The following is a 13,342-nucleotide window of genomic DNA, read 5'->3' on the forward strand; positions in this document are numbered from 1 at the left end:
TTGGCTGGTAGGATTTCTCCCACGCTCGGATTGGCTGGAGTATTTCATGAATGAAGCTGAAATACTATAAGAAAGCCAGCAGCCAATCCGGACGAGAGATTCACTCAGATTCTAAGCGCCAAGACAGCAGCGGAAATTCGAAATCACCAAAAGATGCTCAGAGAGAAATAGCAGCGAGCCGGCTTCAGAAATTTCGTGGCCAAGTTCTGAAAATAGAATGTAACGGTCGCGGCTGGGATTACAAGCCGAAAAGAGTACCAGGATGTTTGGTACTATCTCTCGGTCAAGGGATTTCAGCAACTCCGGAGCAGATACAGCGGTGGAGTCGGGAACCTCATGCCGATTTGAGTTCCAGGACATTTTGGGACAAGTCCTGGTCAACCTAAAGACTTTATTTTATGTACGATTTCACCTAGGAACGTCCAGTTTTGTTGCCCAGATCCCAGTAAGTGTGTTTTCTTCTGTATTTTTGAAGTGAAACTTCTTTAGTGGCACCTATTCTCATGGGGTAAAACGGGAGAGTGAGGGGCGAAATATGAAACGGAGGTGACGTCACGGCTCCCCATCCCACTCCCCCCATGCGCCTGCTGTGACATGCGGCGGCAGCGATAGCCGCCGGCGCCGCTCCTAATGGGCGCCGCGCCCCCCCACGGCCGATTACATATGCGGCGGCCGCTCCTAACGGCCGCCATACGTCCGTTGCAATGGCGCGCATGCGCATAACTAATGGAGACTACGGCCTTCTGCGCATGCGCAGAAGCGGCTGGCAGCGGCTCCGTTCCCCCAACACGTCCGCTGCCAGGCCGCGCATGCGCAGTAGTCATGGGGACGCTGGGGAAAGACGCATGCGGCTGCCAGCGGCGCCGTTCCCCCCACACGCCCCAGCACGATAGTCATGGCGACACTCAAGACGCCACGGCTCTCATAGGGACACTGCAGCCCACACTGCTCCAGGCCCTGATCTCCTGCGGCCTCTCCTCCCCCTGCATGCCCGTGTCCCTGCAGGCCTCCCCTGGCCGCTGCCTGTGGGATGAGCCGCTGCGGGTCAGTCTCAGGCCTGAGCTCCGGGCAGGAGGTGACTGGTGAGGGCGGGGAGACCTTCACCTCCCTGGGCCGGTACCGGGGAGCTGGAGCTGAGCCTCTCCCCGTCCCTGCAGGGTGGCAGCTTCTGTGGGGTAGAGCCCGAGGGGCTCCTGTGGTCCCTGCAGCCGTGGACTCCCTTCAGGAGGCTGCTCCGGAGGGATGTGCAGACTAGCCGTCCGGCCGCCTGCTGGTCACGGCCGCCTAGGAGAGGAGCTTCATGCGGGAGGGGGTGACACGGAGCCCGGTGCGGGAGGGAAGGGTCCGGAGCAGCCTCTTCCTGCCGCCCGGTGAGTGCGTGCCTAGACTGGGGAGATGGGGTGTATCATTAGGGGGAGGGCAGGGGGTATTGGTGTGGCTATATCATTTGGGGTGGGGGACAGGGGTTATTCAGGTGTATCATTAGGGGGAGGGCAGGGGGTATTAGGGTGGGAATCATGGAGCTGTATTGGGGGTGAATAGGTTAGGGGGATGTGTGAGGTGCAGGGGGGCTGCGCATACGTCACACGGTCACACACACGCACATGGTCACGCACACACAGTCAGTCGCGCACACAGTCAGTCGCGCACAGTCAGTCGCGTGCACACAGTCGCGTGCACACGCACTATCACGCGCACCGTGCACTGTCACGCGCACACGCACTGTCGCACAGTCACACACACAGTCACACACACACACACACGAGGAATTCACGCTTAGTGCAAATACAAGGGATGTGTACGCATGTTCTAAGTCAAATTTATTTGCGTTTTGTCAATGAAATTGTATTTTGATTTTTAATTAAAACATCACCAATACAAATACAATTTCTGTGACAAAAGTCAAAGAAGTTTCACTTACTATGCGCGTGCACAGCACACACAGCTTTTTTTTAATGCACTGTGTGTATGTCTGTTTCTATGGAATAAATTACCATTTGTTTTACTATCTTTTTTTGCTCAGTGATTGATCCCGGTAAAAAGGTGTAAATACCTGGTCTCCCGTGACACAGCTGACCCGGCTTTTCTAGCCTACTTGGCTCTGATTGGCTGCTTGGGAAAGTTCCCAAGCGTTGATTGGCTGCTCAGTTTTGTGAATGAAACTGAAAATACTATAAGAACCTATGAGCCAATCATATTTGGAGTTCCCTGTAGTAAGAGCGCGGGCGGGCTTTTCACAGTTGATCTGTGTGAATAGCAGAGCAACCGGCTTCAATTTTGAGCCTGAAAAGCCTGCCAGCCAGAGACTAAGCCAAGCATTTTGCGCCCAAGTTCTCAGAATCGAACGTAGCGTTCGCGGCTGGGATTTTATGCCGATTTGAGTTCCAGGAGATTTGGACTAACTCGCGGTCAGGAGGGACCATGTTCTCCGAAGAGAACGTAGCGGTGGTGTATGGAATTTTATGCTGATTTGGGTTCCAGGAGGTTCCGGGTCAGGGTAAAACTCTCATAGAATTCCCTGCACCTAGGAAAGTCTAGTTTTCGACCCCAGTCCCAAAGTATGTGTCTTTTGTCTGTATTTTGTGTTCCATTGTGTGTAAGCGAATTTATGCCGAATAAATTACAATTTATTTCATTACCTTTGTTTTGATCAATGTGATCCTGGTAAAAAGGTGTAAATAACCTGGTCTCCCATGACAGGATTATTTACTGGTGGAATCTTTGAGCTTTATGCTATAAAGTCCTGCAGAGATTTAAAGCATAAAGAGGAACTCCTAGATTGCGAGCTCTCAAAACAAGTAGTGACTTACACAAAGCAGGAAAAGCGCAGGTTCTCTGTCATTGTAAGTTTAGTCCTAGGATCACCTGCCCCTGCAGCTCACTTCGCCTCCGCTCTACCATTGGACACCTGCTCCCGAATGGGCAGTTCACCCCAATCCCTGGCAGCTGCTTGCATACTATACTGGACACCTAACAAGCTCCTATTGAACCCCCAAAATGACCACAACATATATATAAGCATATGAGTGTCACAGAGGAGTGCTACTGAGCATGGCAATATATACTTAAAACCAGAGACAGAACATAAAACACAGACAAAGCTCAGTTTTTAGCACATCCAGTGAGACTCATACACGGTACAGTGCCTAAATATATATGTATAAATATCTAATAAGTAAAATGGTCTTTTAGTTTGACATTTTTGGCCAAAATTGTTGTAAGCCCCTGAGCCAACGCCAAGGCAGACCACATATCAGGGGTCCCTAACGCTAATATAAATTCTTAATAACCTGTGTAATAACAGGAAGAATGATTTATAGTAAATCTGTCAATATTAGTTGCAAAGTTCTAAGTCTGACTGAAGCTTTTATTAACCTGTACATTACCAGGAAAAGCACTCTGTATTAGAGATGTCACAGCCAAACTGCAAGCATATCTAATACTTATTAGATATTTATACATATATATTTAGGCACTGTACCGTGTATGAGTCTCACTGGATGTGCTAAAAACTGAGCTTTGTCTGTGTTTTATGTTCTGTCTCTGGTTTTAAGTATATATTGCCATGCTCAGTAGCACTCCTCTGTGACACTCATATGCTTATATATATGTTGTGGTCATTTTGGGGGTTCAATAGGAGCTTGTTAGGTGTCCAGTATGTTTTACAATTCTTGTCCAGCTAGTCATAGCTGATTGGAGGGTGGCAACCTCCTTCCTAATTTAAGCTCACCCCCTCCCACATTTAAATGGTTATGGGCTCACTCCATAGCATCTTCCACTCAGGGGAACTCGCCTGCTTGCAGTTTGGCTGTGACATCTCTAATACAGAGTGCTTTTCCTGGTAATGTACAGGTTAATAAAAGCTTCAGTCAGACTTAGAACTTTGCAACTAATATTGACAGATTTACTATAAATCATTCTTCCTGTTATTACACAGGTTATTAAGAATTTATATTAGCGTTAGGGACCCCTGATATGTGGTCTGCCTTGGCGTTGGCTCAGGGGCTTACAACAATTTTGGCCAAAAATGTCAAACTAAAAGACCATTTTACTTATTAGATATTTATACATATATATTTAGGCACTGTACCGTGTATGAGTCTCACTGGATGTGCTAAAAACTGAGCTTTGTCTGTGTTTTATGTTCTGTCTCTGGTTTTAAGCTGCTTGCATACTGCCTATAGGTCACCAGCCCTTTATATGCTCAGCCAGTCCTCTGGCAAATTGGCTGAGCATAATCTTTCATTCCTAACATAGTGCTTACCTCAAGCTTCTGTTGCCTTGTTGCCTTGCGCATTCTTATCCTGTTTGTTCCTCAGTGTTTTGACCTCGGCTTGTACCTGGACCCCCAACTTCTCTCGACCTCGGCTTGCATCTGGACCTCTACTCTCTCCGCTCCTGGACCCCGGCTAACCTCTACGACTATCCGACTTCTCCAACCCCTGACCACGGCGAGTATTACGACTATTCTCACTTCTCCAACCGTGATCCGGCTATATGACTATCACTCTGCACTCCGGAAGCGGTCACGCGGCTGGAGGTCAGTTTATACTAACATCCCCACCTCAGCCTCGCGGTCCCGTTTTTGTTTGTGGTGAGCACCCATTACAGGCACCCAGTGGGTGGAAAGATGCAAACCTCTGCGCACGTCCTCCTACAGAGGGAAAAAAGGTTACTGATGGTATACACACTGCGCTGTTGCAGAGGAGATGCCCATGTGTGGGTAGACTCCCAATGGTGTCCTGGCGTCCCCATAACCAAGGTAACCCGATGTCACCTACATTAAGCGTCCGTACGGTGTGAAGGAAGCCTTGTTGTTCTGCAATCTCAGCTGTGTCAGACAGGGTCCAAACGGGACAGCATAGTGTATATGTGAAAGACGCTAGCAAAAAAAACGCTAAAACAGCTATAAGAAATACAGTAAGCACAAACAGAGCTATCAAGGCAATAAAGTAAATTGAGAAATGCATGCTAAAGGCACATATGGTAACAATACACTTGTATTCCAAATGCAGAGATTAGGCTAATGACCCAAAATGCCCTAACTGGAGGTCTATCGCATCAATCAAAAAGTGAACCTATATGGAATAAATAAGGATGAGCAAATGAGGGGCATGGCAGAGGTGAAGGAGACAGGAATGTCAAAGTACGATCACAGCATTCAACGATGATAAAAGGCAGAGCCGGTAAGGGTCACACACTTCAACTAGGGGCAACATAGTCAGCTGTGACAAGCCGGTCTGTGGAAAGAAAACAGAGTATGGTCAATATATGAGACTGGACTGCGGCGAAGGGAAAAAACTGTATAAAGACGGAACAGACACAGAGGTAAATATATGTAGAAAATTAAAAATAACAGCTTAAGTCCAGGTCTTTGTTGATACCCTCTGGAGTCATTGTACCCAACTGCCGTATCCATTGTCTCCTTTTGTAATAATAACACTTTAATGTTAGCACCCGTCTGCTCTTGACCACACCATCGATGACCTGAAAACAGAATTGACTAGAATTGTGACCAGCTTGTGTGAAGTGGTGTGCGACTTGATCGCATCTCCGGATCGCTGCCTTGTGCTGTCGGATCCTGTCCTTCACACATTGGGTAGTCTCCCCCACATCTTCTAGGGCCTAGCCCATATGGACACTTAATAAGGTAGATCACATTCCTAGATAAACAGGTATAGAAACCATTGATGTTGAATGTGTCCTGAACGTGGATGGGTAAACTTATTACTTTCCTGGATGCTGTTTCATTGACTGCAACTACAGCAGCGGTAACAACCCTTTCTGGGGGTACCCAAAAAGGTTTCAAACTGTGAAGTGCCTCCAAAGTCTGCTTTGATCAGTCTGTCTCAAGTTTTTACCACGTTTGTAAGAAAACAACGGTTTGTGGCTAAGTATGGGTGCGACCAAAGGGTTTGCCCCAAGCAGATGCTAATGTGTTAAAATAATGTTTTTGATATGTCCACTAGGGTACTGTACCAAGACAAATTTCCCTAGCCAATTCCAATCTGGCTTTCGCCCCAAACACTCCACGGTAACTACCCTGCTAAAAGTTTACAATGAAATCCAGTGCGGAATGGAACTGGGACAACTCACTGGTGCAATATTTCTAGATTTTGCAAAGGCTTTTGATACTGTTGATCATGTTATCTTGCTTAACAAACTGCAGTGCTCTGGTATAGGGAAGCATGCTTTAAACTGGATTAATTCCTACCTATCGGGTAGTCTACCAACACGTGTCTATCTGAGGCTCTAACTCCCACCCCTTTGGATATCACCTGTGGTGTCCCGTAAGGATCTGTTCTGGCGCCCATACTCTTCTCAGTGTTCATCAATGATCTTCATACAGCTTGTAAGGGAGCTTCAATGCATATGTATGCGAATGACACAATTTTATATGCACACAGCCCTAGCCTCTCTGACCTTGAACACATACCTCAATCTGACTTTTTGAGTCTTGAAAATTGGATTTCCCAAAACAAACTTTTAAACACTGACAAGACTGTAACAATGGTATTTGGGACTAAGGCTACATTTTTAAAGCTTCCAATGACTGAGCTCCAGATCAGAACCAACGCTAATACCACCCTAACTCCTGTTACTAGTTTTAAATACTTGGGAACATGGTTTGACTCCCATTTAATATTTGGGATGCACATTGATACCCTGACATCCAAAACCTATGCCAAACTAGGTGTACTTTACAGGAACAAAGCCTCCCTAAGTTTGCTGGTCAGAAAGCATATCACACAGCAGATGCTAATGCCAATTATCGACTATGGGGACATAATATACGACTCGGCACCTCAAACCCACCTTAGCAAACTTGATACCCTCTACAATTCAATATGCCATTTTGTTCTCCAATGCAACTACAACACACATTACTGTGAAATGCTCAAATAACTAGATTGGTCATCACTTGAGTCTATGCGCAAAGTTCATCTCTCCTGAATTGCCTTCAAATAGTTCCTGGGCAAGCTACCCGTCTACCTGAACAAGCTCCTCACCCCTACGACATGCAGCACTTATCTGTGATCTGACACCAAAAGACTGTTCATGGTCCCAATTTTCAGCAAAGTATCTGGCCGCTCGTCCTCTTACCGTGCTCCCCACAACTGGAACAATCTACCGGACTCTCACATCCACCGCCAGTCTAAGTTCTTTCAAAACTAAAGCTGTCTCACATTTTCATTTGGTCTGTAACTGTTACATACGTCTATAATATATATTATCTCTAACTGTGCATGCAATGTCTTGTATATAATGTATACCCTGTTCACTTATGTAACTATGGGCCTCATGCAGTAAGCGCCGATAAGGCTTTTATCGGCATTTTCCCGCCAAAATTGGATTTGAGATTCAGTAAGCGCTGATAAGTGCTCAAAATCGGCAGTTTTTCTTGCTGATAAAAATTTATGCGGCTGCCGATAACCCACTTTTCGGCACTTTTTGAAATCGGCTGTATTCAAGTAGCCCCGATCAGCTTATCGGTGCTGATCGGCACTCAGAAATGGAGATTTCATCGGCAATTGGTCCCGCCAACTAAAGTTGGCAAGTTGGAGGGGAGAAGGATCGGCAAGGTTGCCGGGACGGCACTTAGAAAAAAAAGCTCATCTGTACATCAATGGAGTCAATGAAGCGGGGACTTATAACATTATGGGACTGTTTACGTTCTATTGCTCATAATAAAAATGTGCTTGGCATTACAGTGTCGAGGTCATTCACTTCATCGTGTCACCCCTTACGTTTATTATTTGCATAACATTGTACTTTTCAATGTTATGATGATTTGCGTGTCACATTAGTCTTAATGTTATGATGTGTCAAGGGAAAATCCTATACTCAACTCTTAAAGGAGCAGGTCACATCATATCAAACATGTTACTTAAGTGTGCTTCAATTTATTATGATGTAACACATTTCACACATCTAACAGATCCAGCGTATAGTAATGTTGCTATAGATTATACAAGGCTTGTAATGTGTAACGCATGATCAAACGTAAATGTAGCTGTTTGTTTTCATGTTTACATGTACTTTGACCTCCCTCTTTGGATGTCGTTCGCAATTGGACACTCAATAACATTGCATGTTTACATTGTACACGATGCATTAGAATCACTTCATGCTAAGTTAGACACACATCTATAATCGTTACTCATTTTTACACGATTGAAACTGAATCAATAGCAAGTATCCTGATGGCATTAAATTATGCATATGCACTTTACAATTACTTCATGTGAAGAGGTGACAATAACATGACAAATTACACACGTTGCAACGTAGTTTCTCAACGTCAATGTCATGGTTGTATCCTAATTAGATGACTGAGTGTTGCATTCAGAAGTGGTACATGCATTATACATTCCAGAAATACTTGCCAATAAATGGTTCTACAAAGCTTAACGTTACATCATTCTCAAATATCATGATTGCCTGGTGAACACACATAAATAATCCTTTTAATTGGTACTGGATACACGTTGGGAGTGAACAACTTGGATATGTTAATGTAACACCTTGCACTTCAGCAAGTCACCTGACATCATCACATAGGTATTTAAAGGAGGGCAATTACCTGCGCATTCACAGCTACAGACCTGAAAATGATGCAAATGTTTATGAGAAGGAGGAAGATTCTATTGGACGAGAGGCTTGCTGATGGAGAGGATGTCACAGGCCAAGGAAGGGACAGTGACAGGGACAGGCACGCGGCCAGGAGAGGTCGAGGGAGAGGGCAAGGAGAAGAGAGGAGAAGAGAGAGGAGAGAAGTTGTGCCTCGTCCTCGTTTGTACAGGGAGAGAACCCTGTTAGATGGGATGAGTGAGGAGGAGATTGTAAGTCGCTATCGTTTGAGTTCAGCAGCAATCTTAGCTCTTTATGAAGAGATACGGGGAGATTTAGATTTTGTGACAGCCAGAGGTCGTGCAGTCCCTGGGCTTGTTAAAATGCTGTGCTCATTACATTATCTTGCTTCCGCGTCATTCCAGACAACTGTGGGCATAGTGGGCGGGGTCTCGCAATCTACATTCTCGCGGGCCTTTACCCAGTTTCTATGTGCACTGAATAGATGCACTAGGAATTATATTCATTTTCCTACAGAGCACACAGAGTGGCTGGAAGTCAGGAATGGCTTTTATACCATAGCTGGGATACCATGTGTGATGGGTGCAATAGATTGCACCCATGTTGCTTTGATCCCGCCTAGTCAGAGTGAGCATGCTTACCGCAACCGTAAGCACTACCATTCCCTGAATGTACAGGTGGTATGCGATGCCACGATGAAGATTATGCATGTGGTAGCCAAATTCCCTGGTTCCAGTCACGATTCCTCTATCCTGAGAAACTCATCAGTCTTCCATGCTTTAGAAGAAGGCTATTTTGGACCTGATTGGCTGGTGGGTGAGTACATATTATGATGTGTTAACAAACAACTCTTGGTTTTCTAGGAAATGTATGTAATAATGTTAACACAAATTGTTTCATATTTGTGCATGATGGATTATAGGTGACTCAGGATATGGAATTAGGCCGTGGCTGTTGACCCCTGTGGCAAACCCTCAATGTGAAGCAGAGGAGAGGTACAATGTTGCCCATATATCTACGCGATCCGTCATAGAGAGGACATTTGGGCTTCTCAAGACAAGATTTAGGTGTCTCGATAGAACTGGTGGGGCACTTCAATATAAGCCTGCTAAAGTGTCTGATATTATAATTGCATGTTGCATTTTGCACAATGTGGCACTCCGCAATAATGTACAAACAGACATACGTCAGGGCTTGGAGGAGGAGCATCCCGTCAATTTACCAGCTGACACTGACCAAACAGCCAGTGGTGTTGAGACACGTCTGAATGTCATAAACACATTTTTTTCATGTAAGCAAATACATATATGTTCATAGTACTACATAGATGTATTCATTCTTTGTTATGATAAATACATTTGTCCAAATACCATTCACTTAGGAAACAGATGAATATGATTCGCACACCTTTCTCTTCTCTGCTGTGTGGACAATTGCATGTTGCACCGGTATGTCATTCATCAACAGGTTGTATTATACTTCTTACCACTAAAAGGTGTTGTGTGTACGTGAGGAAATAATGTGTACTAAATCTATATTTTCTGTACATGCTATTTTTGGTTAGGCATACACAATAAACCCACTATGTCGATAGCCAATAGCTAGTGCAGTATGGTTACATACAATTTTGCTTTTGGAGTGTGACATGTGAGTCACAATGATGTGTACACTATTGTGTATTTCAGATCATATTTGACGTATTCTAGATGTTGTTTCATATCATATACAAAATTGTCAATTCTGTGTGTTGCTTACCTTAATGAACATGTCATGACAATGATTTATATTCATTCATGTTTTCTTTTTCAATGACTGCTCATGGTATGTATTTCAATTCACATCTGTCATAAGATGTGCAAACCTCGATACAGGTATAGTTACAGGATGTATAAACAGAACGTAATGAAAAAGATGTGACAATTGAAACATGTCGTTTCTGTATTGTGTACGTGCGTTTAGCTACACTTGGTGGTTATTGTGCAGTGTGTTTTAAAATCATTAGGGACATTACATAACATGTAATTTAATTAATTACATGTGAAAGGCATTTATTTAGCATGGCAAATTAACATCTACAAATGTACACATTAGATGTGCTGCTCCTCATACACTCACCTTCCATACTTGATGATGAGCTGGATGAGCCAGGTGATGAGACATGTTCAGTGTCAGGTGACACATGAGCTTCAGGAGCAACTATATAGAAGAATAACATAAGAATTTTATTGACATGTGTACATAATTAACATTAAGTTTGTGTAGTGGGAGTATTTATTGCTAAATATCAGCATCACATAACGAAATGACAATATGTTTCTGGCAAGCTGTACATTATCCATCTTAACATCAATGTACATGTGAACCCAATTGGCACATTTATTGTAAAAACCATACAACATACAATGTTCATGCATGAATGCGTTGTAAAATTAAGTGTTCTGTTGTACATACACTGCATATGTTGTGTAGTAATCTAACAATAATAATGTACATCACTACCATGACAGCAAAGTTGACTCTGCTTATAATTCAGTACCTAATTGTGGAAATGTGAATGAATGTTTTTAGTGATCTGTGTGAACATTTAAGAGAAGCAGGTGTAGCGCTCAATGTGGCTGACACTCATCAACACATGCAGTGTGTAGCTCACAGATGGTACTGGTGTGATAATGTGGCGTATCTATAAGGTAAAAAGAAGATATGAGTGAACGAATGACAAACGTACGTTTTCATATATAGTGGCATGGTGGGTGAAAGTCTTCAGAGAATTACCATTTCAAATGAATGTGATGAACTTCTGTTCACCTTGTCAGCTTGTAACAACTGTAGTCCCTCGCCCAAGACGTGACACCACCATGACCTTTTATTTGGTTCTACCACCTGTAAGCCATGTTCCTATTTATGCTCTCAGTATACTACATGAAGCGAAAAAAAGAGCTTTAATTAAACATAACGAAATGGGTTTGTGCAAATTATGAATGTTCGCCTTTGAATGCACAATCTTCCATGCAAGACTTGATGAGGCAGTAATGGCCTGTTTATAGGTGTAACATAGATTCTCTCTCTCTATATATATATATATATATATATATATTAGAGAGAGAGAGAGAGCGCGTGCACGCCCCATAGTGTAACACTGTAACATTTAATGTGGGGAAGGGTACTTTACGACACTACGTCATCACGTTGTGTGCATCCTTTACGGCTGGGGAGCACATGTAGTGATTTGAAGGCCAACTCTGATGCCAGACTCACCTGGATGATTTCGAGTGAACCGGAGGGACTGCGCTGTTCGTGAGATCTACTCCAGCCTGTTTTGGACTCTCTGCTGCGGTTTGGACATGCCTTGGTGGTGATTATATATCACATACTGCTTATATTTTACCTTTGTATTGTGAGTGTTTTTAATCCACCCTTCCCCACATTAAATGTTACAGTGTTACACAATGGGGCGTGCGCTCTCTGTTTTGTCTTTCTCATAGATTTTGCTGTGGAACTGGTTATTCCATGTGAGAGCTGCCGTGGGCCCCTGGACTCTGTACATTGTTCTGGTGCTACCTGTCAGGACTCACTGTGGGGTTTGGACATTGGACTTTTATTTTGTTATTTTGTGTATTCATATGTTTGCATTTAGTATTTATTGATTTTTGTATATACAATATTATTATTTTTTTACCTTTTAGGCCAATTATTTAACCACTATTAATATCATTTGATATATATTTCTTTGCTTGTTGGCGCTACTTTCTGTTTCTTCTTTATATATATATATATATAAACATACAGTTTATATACAGTGGTTGACAAATCACCAAAAAATCTACTCGCCACACAAAAAATCTACTCGCCACCTAGTACCAAACGTGTGCTGCTTGGGCCAATATTTACTCGCCCGGGGGTTAAATCCACTCGCCCGGGGCGAGCAAATGTATAGGTTTGTCGAACACTGTGTATATGTGTATATATATATATATATGTATATGTGTATATATATATATATATATATATATATATATATATATATATATATATATATATATATATATATATATATATATATATGCAATACGATACCGTTTGAGCGAATATCAGAGGCAGCACTCCACAAGGTTGTCAAAAAAAGTTTTGTATTTAGTGTGACATAGTATGTCACACTAAATACAAAAGTTTTTTTGTGGTTACTATGTCACACTAAATACAAAACTTTTTTTGACAACCTTGTGGAGTGCTGCCTCTGATTATCGCTCAAACGGTATCGTATTGCTTATTTGATTTATATAGGATTTGCACCCACCTTTATCTACCTGATGGAGTGCCTTGTTCTCATCTATTCACATATATATATATATATATATATATATATCAACTGTAAGTATTACTGTATGCTCATTTGCATGTCTTAGACAGGTCTGCAACCCTGTCTTTCCCCATTATCGCCCAGCATACAGCGCTTCCACTGCAGCAAGGGATTCTGGGAAATGACATGCAAATGAGCACTCAGTGCCACCATATATATTAATTTTTACTTTTTGTAGGACAACTAGATATAAATATAGATAGATATATAGAGAGAGAGACATATATACAGATATATATGTAGGTATGCTTATATTGGGAAGAAAGTATAAGTTGCAGCGGAAATATAGATAAGAACTGTAACCTACGACACGCCTAGTACAGTAACATTTGTCACCTGGTGGAAATGGAGCAGAATAAATTCCGATATCTCTGTCCCCGGGCAAACCCTCCA

The 13,342-nt window shown here is 43.1% G+C and overlaps 1 protein-coding gene across 2 annotated transcripts in view; it reads left to right on the top strand.

The window, feature by feature from the left end:
- The window catches only part of AP3M2 (adaptor related protein complex 3 subunit mu 2), a 48,852-nt gene that overhangs the window by 2,488 nt on the left and 33,022 nt on the right, over window positions 1–13,342 (top strand). The window lies entirely within an intron of this gene.

Source organism: Ascaphus truei, chromosome 5 (genome assembly GCF_040206685.1).
Source record: "Ascaphus truei isolate aAscTru1 chromosome 5, aAscTru1.hap1, whole genome shotgun sequence".
NCBI lineage: Eukaryota > Metazoa > Chordata > Amphibia > Anura > Ascaphidae > Ascaphus > Ascaphus truei.